The 15830-nt window shown below is 46.8% G+C and overlaps 1 pseudogene; it reads right to left on the bottom strand.

The window, feature by feature from the left end:
* Positions 1-14033: 14033 nt before the first annotated feature.
* Positions 14034-14122, bottom strand: LOC116270859 (annotated as a pseudogene).
* Between the last annotated feature and the right edge of the window lie 1708 nt (positions 14123-15830).

A 15830-nucleotide genomic window follows, 5' to 3' on the forward strand; every position in this document is an offset into this window, starting at 1 on the left:
GTGAGTCACTATACTCGGCCTTTAGGTTTTATTCCTTAGAGATTTTTATATAGAGATCGGGTCCCACTATGTTGTTTAGGCTTGTCTGGAACACCTGGGCTCAAGCGTTTCTCCTGCTTTAGCCTCCCAAAATGTGAGCCACCATGCCCAGCCTGACTTTCAAATCTTATTATTTAAGAAATACCTGGCCGGGGCCAGGCCTGGTGGATCACGCCTGTAATCCCAGCACTTTGGGAGGCAGAGGCAGGTGAATCACCTGAGATCAGGAGTTCAAGACGAGGCTGGCCAACATGGTAAAACGTCTCTAGTAAAAATACAAAAATTAGCTGGGTGTGGTGGCAGGCGCCTGTAATCCCAGCTACTCAGTAGGCTAGGCAGAAGAATTGTTTGAACCTGGGAGAAGGAGGTTGCAGTGAGCCAAGATCATGCCACTGCACACCAGCCTGGGCAACAAGAGCAAAATTCCATCCAAAAAAAAAGGAAGGACGAAAGAAAGAAAGATCTGGCCAGGTGCGCTGTAATCCCAGCACTCTGAGGCGGGTGGATCACCTGAGGTCAGGAGTTTGAGATCAACCTGGCCAACATGGTGAAACCTCCTCTCTACTAAAAACAGAAAAATAGGGGCTGGGCGCAGTGGCTCACACCTGTAATCACAGTGCTTTGGGAGGCCGAGGCAGGCAGATCACAAGGTCAGGAGTTCAAGACCAGCCTGTGCAACATGGTGAAACCCCGTGTCTACTAAGAATAAAAAAAAATTAGCCAGTCCTGGTGGCGAGCGCCTGTAGTCCCAGCTACTCGGGAGGCTGAGGCAGGAGAAAGGTGTGAACCCAGGAGGCAGAGCTTGCAGTGAGCCAAGATCACGCCACTGCACTCCAGCCTGGGCCACAGAGCAAGACTCCAACTCAAAAAAAAAAAAAAAATTAGGTGGGAGTCGTCACACACACCTGTTAATCCCACCTACTAGGGATGCTGAGGCAGGAAAATTGCTTGAACCCGGGAGGCGGAGGATGCAGTGAGCCGAGATCACCCTATTGCACTCCAGTATGCAGCAATGCAGCATGGGCATGGGCAACAAGAGCGAGACTCTGACTCTTTTATTTTATTTTATTTTATTTTTTTGTGACAGATCTCATTCTGTCGCCCAGGCTGGAGTGCAGTGGCGCAATCTCGGCTCACTGCAACCTCCGCCTCCCGGGTTCACGCCATTCTCCTGCCTCAGCCTCCCGAGTAGCTGGGACTACTAGGCGCTCGCCACCACGCTTGGGCAAATTCTTTTGTATTTTTTTTTTTTTTTTTTGAGACGGAGTCTGGCTCTGTCCCCAGGCTGAGTGCACTGGCGGGATCTCAGCTCACTGCAAGCTCCGGCCCCGGGTTCCCCTCGCCATTCTCCTGCCTCAGCCTCCCGAGTAGCTGGGACTACAGGCCCGCCACTCCCAAGTTTTTGTGTTTTTAGTAGAGACGTTTCCCACCGTTAGCCAGGATGGTCTCTGACCTCCTGACCTCGTGGATCCTCAGCCTGCCTCGCCTCCCAAAAGTGCTGGGATTACAGGCTTGAGCCAATCACCGGCCTTTTTGTATTTTTTAGTAGAGACGGGTTTCAACTGCAGCTAACCAGGATGGTCTCGTATCCTGACCTCGCGGATCTGCCTGGAACCTGGCCTCAGCAGCGCTGGAATTACAAGCATGAGCCACTGTGCCTGGCCAAGACTCAGAAAAGAAAAGAGAGAGGAGAGGGGAGGGGAGGGGAGGGAGGGGAGGGAAGGGTAGGGGAGGGGAGGGGAGGGAAGAGGAGAGGAATCTGCCTGAGCCCAGAGGCTCACACTGGTAATCCAAGCACTTTAGGAGGCCAAAGTGGGAGCATCACTTGAGGCAAGGAGTATTTATTTATTTATTTATTTGAGAAGGGGTCTGGCTGTGCTGCCCAGGCTGGAGTGCAAGGGAGCAATCTCAGCTCACTCCAACCTCCGCCCCCTGGGTTCAAGCAATTCTCCTGCCTCAGTCTCCCAAGTAGCTGGGACTACAGGCACACACTGCCACGCCCAGTAAATTTTTGTATTATTGGTAGAGACGAGGTTTCACTGTGTTGGCCAGGCTGGTCCCGAACTCCCGACCTCGTGATCCACCTGCCTTGGCCTCCCAAAGTGCTGGGATTACAGGCATGAGCCACCGCGCCTGGCCGATTTTTTTAAATTTTTTTTTGAGATGGAGTTTTGTTCTTGTGGTACAGGCTGGAGTGCAGTGGAGCAATCTCGGCTCACTATAACCTCTGCCTCCTGGATTCTATCGATTCTCCTGTGCAGCCTCCCAAGTAGCTGGGATTACAGGCGTCCACCACTATGCCGGGCTAATTTTTGTATTTTTAGTAGAGACGGGGTTTCACCACGTTGGCCAGGCTGGTCTTGAACTCCTGACCTGAGGTGATCTGCCCACCTTGGCCTCCCAAAGTGCTGGGATTACATGCGTGAGCCACCATGCCTGGCCAAAATATATTTTTGTAATTATTTAGGTATGGCAGAATGCACCTGTAGTCCCGGCTACTCAGGAAGCTGTGGTGGGAGGATCTCTTGAGCCCTGGAGGTAGATACTGCAGTGAGCCATGATCATTCCACTGCACTCCAGCCCCAGTGATAAGAGACTGTGTCTCAAAAGAGAAGAGGGGAAGGGAGGGGAGGGGAGGGGAGGGTTTTCAAAAGGCTTTAGCTGCGCTAAGCCCTAGATAGTGATCTCTCTGATGGATCTAGGCAAAGTAAATTGAAAACCTTCTGGAAAGAATTCACCGTTCTGTATGCCTTTGAGAACATTTATGATTCATGATAGTGGCGCATGTTTGTAATCCCAACACTTTGGAAAGCAGAGGCAGCAAGATCACTTGAGCACAGGAGATCGAGACCAGCTTGGGTAACACAGTGAGAGCCCCATCTCGACAATAAACTTAAAAAAAAAATTGCTGGGTGTGGAAGCACACACCTTTCAGTCCCAGCTACTTGGCGGGGGTGCTGACTTGGGAGGATGGCTTGAGCCTGGGAAGTTGAGGCTGCAGTGAGCCATGTTTGTACCACTGCACTCCATCTGGGTGACAGAGTGAGACTCTGTCTCAATAAAGAAAATAAATAATAATAGAATCTATTTTACAAAATTGTGGCAGAAGTCAAACGAGTTAATACAAGAAAAGCACATAAATCAAAGGCTGACAGATAGTGTTTTATTATATGTATTTTAATTGTATTTATATATTGTGTATACTTCGTACTTTTCTTCATATTCTACAAATATTATTACCAATTATTTTTGCTACATATTCCAGTGTTTGTACTGATTGAAATAGGCCTATCAAGTTCATTGCAGAATTGTTTGATCAATCAACAGAATACTTAGTTTGTTGGTCATGATTTTCTGATAATCAAGAGGTATAAAATTTTGGCAAACATTTTTCTCTTTTTGAGACAGGGTCTGGTCTTGTCACTTAGGCTGAAGTGCAGCGGTGTGTTCACAGCTCACTGCAGCCTCAACCTCCTGGGCTCAAGTGATCCTTTTACCTCTTCCTCCCAAGCAGCTAGGACCACAGGTATACAGCACCATTCCTGGCTAATATTTTTATTTTTAATAGAAATGGGGTCTCACTATGTTGCCAAGGCTGGGCTCAAACTCCTGGGCTCAAGTGATCTTCCAACCACATCTTCTCAAAGTGCTAGAATTACAGGTGTGAGCCGCCACCGTACCTATCCAGACATTTCTCAAGATACTGACGTATTTCCACCGTGTTCATTATCTAGTCATAGATTTGACCACTTACCCATTGAAGATTTTGCTATAATGGAATACAATAGAGTTTCCTAGTGTGGATTTTGCTAACACAGAGAAGACAATATCTCCATTCCAGGAGTCAGAAAGCTTTATCATCCCTCCCTCCCTCCCTTCCTTCCTATTTCTTTTTTTACACTCAAGGTCTCAGTTTGTCACCCAGGCTGGAGTGCACTGGTGTCGTGTAATCATAGCTAACTGCAGCCTCAAAATCTTGGACCCAAGTGATCCTCCTGCCATAGCCTCCCAAGTAGCTGGGAACACAGAAACATGCCTAAGTTTTTTTTTTTTTTTTTTTTTTTTTTTTTTAAGAGACAGTCTTGCCGTGTTGCCCCAGGCTGTTCTCAAACTCCTGGCTTCAAGAAAACTTCGGGCCTCAAATGATTCTACCACCTCAGCCCCGCAAAAGTTGCTGGGATTACAGGTGTGAGTCACTGCGCCAGGCTTCCCACCCAAATTTCGTATTCCATTCCAGACGTCTCAAACTGCCTCTGATCTTCCTGTCTAAAGAATATTATCCTTAAAGATGTTTATGTTTTACTTCCTCTGGGAAGTCAACCTTGATCCTGCTCACCTTGTTATACTCAATCAGTCTCTCATTATTGCTCTTGCTAGACTATAATTTGACTTCTTTTTTTTTTTTTTTGAGATGGAGTCTCGCTCTGTCATCCAGGCTGGAGTGCAGTGGCACAATCTCAGCTCACTGCAAGCTCCCCCTCCTGAGTTCATGCCATTCTCCTGCCTCAGCCTCCTGAGTAGCTGGGACTACAGGCGCCTGCCACCAAGCCCAACCAACTTTTTGCATTTTTAGTAGAGATGGGGTTTCACCATGTTAGCCAGGATGGTCTTGAGCTCCTGACCTGGTGATGCGCCCACCTTGGCCTCCCAAAGTGCTGCAGTTACAGGCGTGAGCCACTGCCTAATTTGATTTATTTTCTTAGACAACTGTATTTGCTATTACCATCAGATTGTGAACTTCTCTGGGAACATGAACTGCTTCTTGTTTATCTCGATCCCCCCAGCTCCTAGCATTTTGCCTAGAATGTGCTGGTTGTTTAACAACTATTTGTTGAATTGATTGGAGTTGCTCTGGAGATGCATCAGTGGAGAGCCAGAGGAAGGAAGGATGAAAGTATTTCCAGAAATAGAGCACGTTACTCGGTGAAAATAAAATATAGACAGGAGCATGCTTTTTTTTTCTATTTTCCTTTTTTTTTTTTTTTTTTAACATAGAGACGGGGTCTCGCTATGTGGCCCAGACTGATCTCAAACTCCTGGGCTCAAGCAGTTCTCCTGCCTCGGCCTCCCAAAGTGCTGGGATTATAGGTGTGAACCACCATACCCAACCAAGGGCATTTTGTTTGTTTATTTTTATTTTATTTTATTTTTGAGACGGAGTCTCACTCTATTGCCCAGGCTGGAGTACAGTGGCGAGGTCTCAGGTCACAGCAACTTCTGCCTCCCAGGTCAAGCAATTCTCCTGCCTCAGCCTCCTGAGTAGCTGGGATTACCGGTGTGCACCACCACACCTGGCTAATTTTCATAGTTTTAGTAGAGTCAGGGTTTCACCATTTTGACCAGACTGGTTTCAAGAGACCTGTTGGCCTCAGTCTTATGAGCCACCGCGCCCGGCTGGGCATGTTTTCATGCACACAGGAATTCTGTATGAAAGTGGGTTGCATGGGTGGGGTAGAGAGTTGAGCAGATTCCATTAGCATGGCAGATAAGAGGCCGGGCACGGTGACTGACACCTGTAATCCCAGCACTTTGGGAGGCTGAGGTGGGTGGATCATTGAGGTCAGGAGCTCCAGACCAGCCGGGCCAACATGGTGAAATCCCATCTTTACTCAAATACAAAAATTAGTTGGGCGTGGCCGGGTATGGTGGCTCACGCCTGTAATCCCAGCACTTTGGGAGACTGACGTGGACGAATCATGAGGTCAGGAGTTTGAGACTAGCCTGGCTAACATGGTGAAACCCCATGTCTACTAAAAGTACAAATATTAGCCTGGTGTGGTGGTGGATGCCTGTAATCCCAGGTACTCAGGAGACTGAGGCAGGAGAATGGCTTGAACCCTGGAGGCAGAGGTTGTGGCAAGCCGAGATCGTGTCACTGCATCCCAGCCTGTGGGACAGAGCGGGACTCTGTCTCAAAAAAAGAAAAAAAAAAGGAAAACAAAAATGGCAGATAAGAGCTAATCTGTGAAAGGACATGATGAAAGGATTTTTTTTTTTTTTTTTTTTGACACAAAGTTTCGCTCTTTTTGCCCAAGCTGGAGTGCAATGGCATGACCTCGGCTCACTGCAACCTGTGCCTGCCTGGTTCAAGTGATTCTCCTGACTCAGCCTCCGAAGTAGCTGGGATTATAGGCACCTGCTACAACACCTGGCTAATTTTTAAATTATTTTATTTTATTTTATTTTATTTGAGACACAGTTTCTCTCTTGTTGCCCAGGCTGGAGTGCAATGGTGTGATCTTGGCTCACCACAACCTCCGCCTCCTGGGTTCAAGCAATTTCCCTGCCTCAGCCTCCGGAGTAGCTGGGATTACAGGCGTGTGCCACCACGCCCGGATAATTTTGTATTTTTAGTAGAGATGTGGTTTTTCCACATTGGTCAGGCTGGTCTTGAACTCCTCACCTCAGGTGATCCACCTGCCTCAGCTTCCCAAAGTGCTGGAATTACAGGCATGAGCCACTGCTCGACCGCAGTGTTTTTTTTTTTTTTTTTTAAAGAAATGTTGGCTGGGCACGGTGGTTCGCTCATAATCCCAGCACTTTGGGGAGGCCGGTAAGGAGGATCACAAGTCAAGAGATGGAGACGATCTGGCTAACATGGTGAAATCTGCTCTACTAAAGTCACAAAACTGGCTGGGTGTGGTGGCTGCCAGGTCCCAGCTACTTCAGGGAGCTGAGGCAGGAGAATCACTTGTCCCTGAGGCGGAGGTTGCAGTGAGCTGAATATGCCACTGCACCTTATCTCTTGGTGGATAGAGTGAGACTCTGTCAAAAAAAAAAAAAAAAAAAAGTAGGGTTTTGGTGTTTTTTAAATAACATTTTATTTATTTATTTATTTATTTTTGAGATGGAGTCTCACTCTGTTGCCTAGGCTGGAGTGCAGTGCTGCGATCTTGGCTCACTGCAACCTCCGTCTCCCGGGTTCATGTGATTCTCCTGCCTCCTCCTCTGGAGTAGCTGGGATTACAAGCATGCACTACCACATCTGGCTAATTTTTGTATTTTTAGTAGAGGTGGGGTTTCACCATGTTGGCCAGGCTAGTCTGGACTCCTGATCTCAGGTGATCTGCCTGCCTTGGTGTCCCAAAGTGCTGGGATTACAGGTGTGAGCCACTGCACCAGGCAGTACCTTTAATTTTTATTTTAGCCAGGTATTTGAAGATTTCTGCCTCTGGTTTACTTCCTCTAATAAATAGGCTCCCCTGAAAATGAAAGGAGATAGGGAGGAGGAGGAGGGACAATGATGTAGCTTGTAGGATAAATAACTCTGAAAAGAATAAAGGATGAAGGCTGAACGCAGTGGCTCATGGTTCTAATCCCAGCACTTTGGGAGGACAAGGCAAATGGATCACGAGGTCAGGAGTTTGAGACCAGCTTGGCCAACGTGGTGAAACCCCATCTCTACTAAAGATACAAAAAATTAGCCGGGCGTGGTGGTGGTGGTGCATGCCTGTAATTCCAGCTACTCGGAAGGCACAGTCAGGAGCCTCTGCTTGAACCCAGGAGGTGGAGGTTGCAGTGAGCCGAGATGTCGCCATTGCACTCCAGCCTGGGTGACAGTGCAAGACTCTGTCTCAAAAAAAAAAAAAAGAATGAAGGCTGAAAAGTGTTTGGTGCTTGTGAAGTAGTCGTGGGTTGGGGTGAGGGGACGGGACAACGACATAGTCAAGGAAAGCAGGGAAAATTGAATAAGGCATGACAGTACCTGTCAGTGCCTGTTTTTCCATAATTGTTCCTCCAATGACTTTCTTTAGTGGTGCTATTTAGAGTATGGAATTTGGAATTCAGATTGGACTTCAGATACATTTTTAGGCCCAAGGAAAGTATGGGCTAGGCTGGGGAGGGTGAAATGAAAGAAGAAGATTTCAAACCTGTAGGGTGACAGTGAAGGGAGAGAGAGCCTTAGGGTCTTGGTGAGTCAGTAAGCAGACAAGAAGGGATTCGCAGAGGTCCAGGTGGCAGAGCATTAATTATCAACAGTTCCTTTTTTTTTTTTTTTTTTTTTTTTAGGCTGGAGTGCAATGGCACTATCTCAGCTCACCGCAACCTCCACCTCCCAGTTTTAAGCGATTGTCCTGCCTCAGCCTCCCAAGTAGCTGGAATTACAAGCATGCGCCACCACGCCCAGCTAATTTTATATTTTTACTAGAGACAGGGCTTCTCCATGTTGGTCAGGCTGGTCTCAAACTTTCGACCTCAGGTGATCCACCTGCCTCGGCTTCCCAAAGTGCTGGGATTACAGGCGTGAGCCATTGCGCCCGGCAATTATCAACATTTCTACTGTCCCCTTTTTAAAACCTCAAATGCACATAATTACACAGATACACTCAATCATGCTTTTGTTTCTTGGCACCCAATTCCCACTAAGCCAGAAACAGCCCCACTTTTTCTTTTTTCCTTTCTTTTTGGTTTTTGTCTTGTTTTTTGAATATAAAAAGATGTTTACTGAAGCATGGTTTATAACAATGAAAAGGTTGTGATTGACCATCAGTAGGGGAATTATTTATTGCAACATTGTTTATAAACATTGGAAACAAAGTAAACGAGTGGCTCTTCTTTGTTACTCTTTCTTTTTTTTTTAAGAGGGAGCCTCTCTCTGTTGCCCAGGCTGGAGTGCAGTGGCATCCTGCCTCAGCCTCCCTAGTAGCTGGGACTACAGGCACATTTCACCATGCCAGGCTAATTTTTTTTTTATTTTTTAAACAGAGTCTCACTGTTTCACCAGGCTGGAGTGCAGTGGCGTAATCTTGGCTCACTGCAACCTCCGCCTCCCTCCTATCTCAGCCTCCTGAGTAGCTGGAAGTACAGGCGAGTGCCACCATGCGCAGCTAATTTTTGTATAGACACAGGGTTTCACCATATTGGCCAGGATGGCCTAGATCTGTTGACCTTGTGATCCTCCTGCCTCGGCCTCCCAAAGTGCTGGGATTACAGGCGTGAGTCACCATGCCCAGCCTGTTACTCTTCCTTAGCTTCCATTCTGTCTCATTTCCCTATCACTTCTGAGACTACCTATGTGTATATGTATATCCATGAATAAATATAAATATTTCATGTACTTGAATTTATAATATTTTCTTTAACGTCTTGTCCTTTTTATGTGTTCAGAATATTTTCCACACAAGATCATCACGATAATTTCCAAGACTTCTCTTTTTATTTTATGTATTTATTTAAAAGACAAAGTCTGGCTTTTTAGCCCTGGCTGGAGTGCAGTGGCACGATCATAACTCACTGCAGCCTCGACCTTTCCTGCCCAAGCCATCCTCCCACCTCAGCCTCCCGAGTGACTGGAACTACAGATGCACACCAATATGCCTGGCTAACTTTAATTTTTAAATTATTTTTATTATTTAAAATTTTTATTTATTTACATATTTTTTTGAGGTGGAGTCTTGCTTTGTTGCTCAGACTGGAGTGCTGTGGTGTGATCTTGGCTCACTGCAACCTCCATCTCCTGGGTTCAAGAGATCCTCCCATCTAAGCCTCTCAAGTAGCTGGGACTACAGGTGTAAGCCACCACATCTGGCTAATTTTTGTATTTTTTTTGTGGACAGGGAGTTTCACCATGTTGCCCAGGCTGATCTTGAACTGCTGGGCTCTAGTGATCTGCCTGCCTCAGCCTCCCAAAGTGCTGGGATTATAGGCATGAGCCGCCACACCTGGCCTTTTAAATTTTTTTTGTAGAGACAGGGTCTCAACATGTTGCCCATGCTGGTCTTGAACTCCTGGGCTCAAGTGATCCTCCAGCCTCGGCTTCCCAAACTGCTGAGCTCATAGGCAGAAAATTGAAAATCACCCACATGGCCATCAATAGGGGACGGATTAAGCAAATTATAGTATGTCCACACAAGGAATACTATGCAGCAGTAAAATAAATAAAACATAAATAAAAATAAAAAGGACATTATCTTTATTCCATTGTATAAAATATATTGTTGCACTGGGCATGATGTCTCATGCCTGTAATTCCAGCACTTTGGGAGGCCGAGGCAGGTGGTCAGGGGTTCGAGACCAGCCTGGCCAACATGGTAAAACCCCGTCTCTACTTAAAAAATACAAAAAAATATTAGCTGGGCATGGTGGCGCACACCTGTAATCCCAGCTACTCAGGAGGCTAAAGCAGGAGAATCACCTGAACCCAGGATCCAGAGTTTGCAGTGAGCTGAGATCATGCCAGTACACTCTGGTTTCAGCAAGAGAGCAAGACTCTGCCTCAAAAAACAAACAAACAAACAAAAATTTATGAAGTAGCCAGGTGTGATGGCAAGTGCCTGTAGTCCCAACTACTTGGGAAGCTGAGGTGGGAGAATTGCTTGAGTCCAGGAGTTTGAGGCTGCAGTGAGCCATGATTGTGCCACTGCACTCCACTGGGTGACAGAGCCAGACTGTCTCAAAATAACTAAGTAAGTAACTAAATAAATATAAGAAAATGTAGAGTATCTTTTTTTTCTTTTTTCTTTTGAGACAGAGTTTCTTTCCTGTTGCCCAGGCTGGAGTTCAATGGCGTGACCTCGGCTCACAGCAACCTCCACCTCTCCGATTCCAGCGATTCTTCTGCCTCAGCCTGTGGAGTAGCTGGGATTACAGGTATGCACCACCATGCCCAGCTAATTTTGTATTTTTAGTAGAGATGAGGTTTTTCCATGTTGGTCAGGCTAGTCTTGAACTCCCAACCTCAGTTGATCTGCCCACCTTGGCCTCCCAAAGCACTGGGATTACAGGTGTGAGCCACCGTGCCCAGCTTAGAGTACCTTAAAAGTTTTGTCCAATGAGGACAGGCGCAGTGGCGCACGCCTGTAATCCCAGCACTTTGGGAGGCTGAGGCAGGCAGATCACGAGGTCAGGAGATCGAGACCATCCCAGCTAATACAGTGAAACCCCGTCTCTACTAAAAATACAAAAATTAGCTGGGCGTGGTGGTGGGCGCCTGTAGTCCCAGCTACTTGGGAGGCTGAGCCAGAAGAATGGCGTGAACCCGGGAGGCGGATCACCCCACTGCACTCCAGCCTGGGCGACACAGCGAGACTTTGTCTCTAAAAAAAAAAAGAAAAGTTTTGTTTAATGAAAAAAGTAAGGTGAACAACAACATGAATAAATGTTGCTTTTGTGTTAAAGGATCAATATAAGAACTGTATTGAAGTTTGCTTATATATATGTAAAGAAATACTGATGGTGTGCAGCTGTAGTCCCAGCTACTTGGGAGGCTGAGGCAGGAGAATGGCGTGAACCTGGGAGGTGGAGCTTTGCAGTGAGCCGAGATTGCCCCACTGCACTCCAGCCTGGGCAACAGAGCAAGATCCTGACACAAAGGATTCATTAAAAAAGTAAGTGTCATGTTTACCAATTGGAACTGGACCAATGAGGGACAAGAATTTCAGGGAGACTTTGTATTGTACAACGTTTATGTAATTTCCAGTATTTGAACCACGTGACAGCATTAACTGTTTAAAATTAAATTACAAGAAGTTTGGAGACTGAAGTGGATTACCTGGATATTCCAAGACTGTTTGTTTAATTTACCTCTTTATAACCTCCATTCCTTTAGTCCCGGAGGCTAAATTCCTCCCCCTTTCCCTTTATCTCTAGGCTTGTAAGAATTTTAACCCACAAGAAATATTTATTAGGTATGTTTAAGTTACAGGTAACAGTGACTGGAGTGCAATGGCGCGATCCCAGCTCATTGCAACTTCTGCCTCCTGGGTTCAAGCGATTCTCCTGCCTCAGCCTCCTGAGTCGCTGGGATTACAGGATGTGCCACCACGCCTGGCAATTTTTGTATTTTAGTAGAGATAGGGTTTCACCATGTTGCCCAGGCTGGTCTCGAACTCCTATCCTCAGGTGATCTGCCGGCCTCGGCCTCCCAAAGTGCTGAGAGTACAGGAGTAAGCCACCAAGCCTGACCCTTTTTTTTTTTTTTTGAGACAGAGCCTGGCTCTGTCGCCCAAGCTAGAGTGCAGTGGCATGATGATCTCAGTTCACTGCAACCGCTTCCTCCCGGGTTCAAGCAATTCTCCTGCCTCAGCCTCCCTAGTAGCTGGGATTACAGGCATGTACCACCACGCCCAGCTAATTTTTGTATTTAAGTAGAGATGGGGTTCCACCGTTTTGGCCAGGCTGGTCTCGAACTCCTGCCCTCAAGTGATCCACCTGCCTTGGCCTCTCAGAGTGCTGGGATTACAGGCGTGAGCTTCTGTGCCTGGCCTTATCGGCCTTTTTAGTGACTAGGACAAGAATACAAAATGCTTTCCTCTCCTTCCTACTGCTCCCTCTCTCCTTGTAATCTTGCAAAATGCCAGAAGTAATTTGGAATTCCTAGTTAATTCTTCTCCCCCTCACCTGGAGAGCAGTTAAGGCCTGGGGAGTTCAGCAACTTTCCATGGAGCCCAGACTGGAGAGACCTCAGGCCAGGGCCAAGACAACCTGCTTCCCTTGGGCCTCTGGTGCCTTGTTGAGGTCTTGGACCTTTTAGATGCTACTGTGACTGTGGTTTCCGGCTTCCTGAGTTCTCACACTCAGCTTGGTGCTGCAGAGATGACACCCCAGTTCCTGCTTTTGGGGACTGACATGCTCTAGTTTGGTGATAACTCAGTACATGGGGTCTGTGAGATTTAGAGGGCTTACTTTTCTGTTTTAGTTTCCCTCTTTTCCCTTAACAGACTCACTGTAAGTGCTTGAGGGTTGCATAACGATAGAGTATAGAGGTTTGCTGGGTAGAGGTTGAGAAAGATCAGTTTCCTAATTGAATATTTTATCTTATGTTGGATCTTTAATTCTGCTTCTCTTTCTCTAGGAACATTTTGAATATGCTGAACCTAGTAAGAAAGAAAGTAGAAATGAATTTGTATAGAACTTTGTAGTTTAGTACATTTTCTCACATATTATTGAACTTAAACGTGACAATTCTGTGTTGGTAGATATACATTATCCCATTGAGTGAAAAAAGTGAATATTGAAGAAAAGTGATGCCTATGGAGAGTGACAACTCTTCCACACAGATGGATGCTTTTGGTGCTACCCTATACTTCGTATGGATGCACACAGGGTTTCATTGTGGAGCTCTCAGTTTATGGGTTGGGACTACAGTTTTGAAATACAGTACTAGTAAGATGCTGGGGAGGATCTTAAGGCAGAAGGTAGATGCTACTAAGGAGTCAGTGAACTTTAGACCAAAATCTTGTAAACTGGAGCTCTTTGGCTAGCATTCCATTAATATTCAGTTCAGAAGAAGCTGGTAAGTCAAATTTCTGAAAGTTTTTCCATCAGAAAGAGCTTAACTCCCAAGGTACTTTTTTCATATCTGTATTCAGTTATTTTTCCCTGATCAGTGTCAGTCTCCTTCCAACCCCCACTTCCCATCTTGGGGAGTACCCTTAGGAGCAGATCATTCCTCTCTTCTTTCCCTGGCAGGCTGGACTCATCCATGTGACCTGAGATTGGCCAATCGACAGTGGCTGCTGGCCAAGACTTTGCCTCTTGAGCGAGTGACTCAAACACAAAGGGATACTAAGATTGAATCATAGCAGTGGTGTGCAGTGCTGCTGGGGGCAGCAGCTGTCGCTCTTTCTTGGTGGAGCTGTCCTTGTGCCTGTCTGTTTTCCAAGCCTGCACTCCTGTTGTAGCTCAGGGGCCCTTGTAACGTATTTCTCTTTTGCTTGCCATGATTACTTCACTAGTCTGTGAGCTCCTTGAGAGCAGGGCCTAAGTCTTATTGTGCTCTGAGTGTTTGCTGCCCATCTTGAATTTGACTCTAAAGTAAATGCTGGTTGAATAAGTAAAGAAACATGCTATATTTATACGGGGCTACAGAGTCTGGAGTTCTTGGCATTATTGTGGTTGTGGGGCAAAAAGTTCTTTGTGTGCTACCATAGCCACTGACATCTGAGCAATTTCATATTAATAAACATAAACCCAGAGGATCTTGGGAAGGCCCTTCCTGTATGTGAGCACTTACTTGACTGAGTGGCACTGATTCTCAAATTGCTGATTTTTAAAAAAGTATGAAATGTATCATGAATTTGCATGCTTATCCTTGTGCAGGGGTCATGTGAATCTTTTCTGTATTGTTGCAATTTTATTTTATTTTATTATTATTTTTTGAGCTGGAATCTTGTTCTGTTGCCCAGGCTAGAGTGCAGTGGTGCTATCTCGGCTCACTGCAACCTCTGCCTCCAGGGTTCAAGTCATTCTCCTGCCTCAGCCTCTCAAGTAGCCAGGACTACAGGCATGCAACACCACGCCTGGCTAATTTTTGTATTTTTAGTAGAGAGAGGGTTTCACCATGTTGGCCAGGCTGGTCTCGAACTCCTGACCTCAGGTAATCTGCCCATCTTGGCCTCCCAAAGTGCTGGAATTGCAGGCGTGAGCCACCATGCCCAGCCATGTTACAATTTTAATAGAAGACATGTACTGCCCAAGCAAGTATAGCTGAAGCTTTTGTCCCTGGTTCCACAGTATCTCTACCTAAGGGCTGCTCTTTGCCCTGACTACCTCCACTGAGGCAATACCCTCCTTAGTCTCCAGCCCTGGTTTAAAAAGCACTTCTCAAGCTGGATTTGCTGGCTGAGGCCTGTAATTCCAGCATTTCTGGAGGCTGAGGCAGGAGGATCACTTGAGCCAAGGAGTTTGAGACCAGCCTGGGCAACAAAGTGAAACCCTGTCTCTAAAACAAAAACAAAAACAAAAACAAAAAACTGGGTCGGGGCCGGGCGCGGTGGCTCAAGCCTGTAATCCCAGCACTTTGGGAGGCCGAGACGGGCGGATCACGAGGTCAGGAGATCGAGACCATCCTGGCTAACACAGTGAAACCCCGTCTCTACTAAAAATACAAAAACTTAGCCGGGCGAGGTGGCGGGCGCCTGTAGTCCCAGCTACTCGGGAGGCTGAGGCAGGAGAATGGCGTAAACCCGGGAGGCGGAGCTTGCAGTGAGCTGAGATCCGGCCACTGCACTCCAGCCTGGGTGACAGAGCAGGACTCCGCCTCAAAAAAAAAAAAAAAAAAAAAACCGCTGGGTCGGGCGCAGTGGCTCACGCCTGTAATCCCAGCACTTTAGGAGGCTGAGGTGGGCAGATTATGAGGGCAGGAGTTCAAGACCAGCCTCATCAAGATGGTGAAACCCCGTCTCTACTAAAAAAAAAAAATACAAAAAATTAGCTGGGTGTGGCGGCGTGCACCTGTAATTCCAGCTACTCCTGAGGCTGAGGCAGAGAATTGCTTGAACCCGGGAGGCGGAGGTTGCAGTAAGCCAAGATTGCACCACTGCACAGACTGGGCTACAGAGTGAGACTCCGTCTCAAAAAAAAAAAAAAAAATTGGCTGAGCACGATGTTAATTCCAGCACTCTAGTAGGCTAAGGTGGGTGGACTGCTTGAGCGCAGGAATTCAAGACCAGCCTGGGCAACATGGTGAAACTGCATCTCTACAAAAAAATGCAAAAATTAGCCAGGCTTGGTGGTGCACACCTGTGGTCCCAGCTATTAGGGAGACTGAGGTGGGAGAATTGCTTGGGCCTAGGAGGTGGAGGTTATGATGAGCCGAGACTGAGCCACTGCACTCCAGCTTGGGTGACACACTGAGACCGTGTCTAAAAAAAAAAAAAAAAAATTAGCCAGGCATGGTGGCATGGGCCTGCAGTCCCAGCTACTCAGAAGGTTGAGCTGGGGCCACAAGTGCGCACGTTCACGCCTGGCTAATTGTTGTATTTCTTGGAGAGAGGTGGGGGGGGGGGGGTCTGGCTATGTTGCTCAGGCTGGACTTGAACTCGTGAGCTCAAGTGATCTACCCATCTCAG

The sequence above is a fragment of the Papio anubis genome, chromosome 16, assembly GCF_008728515.1.
Source record: "Papio anubis isolate 15944 chromosome 16, Panubis1.0, whole genome shotgun sequence".
Lineage (NCBI taxonomy): Eukaryota > Metazoa > Chordata > Mammalia > Primates > Cercopithecidae > Papio > Papio anubis.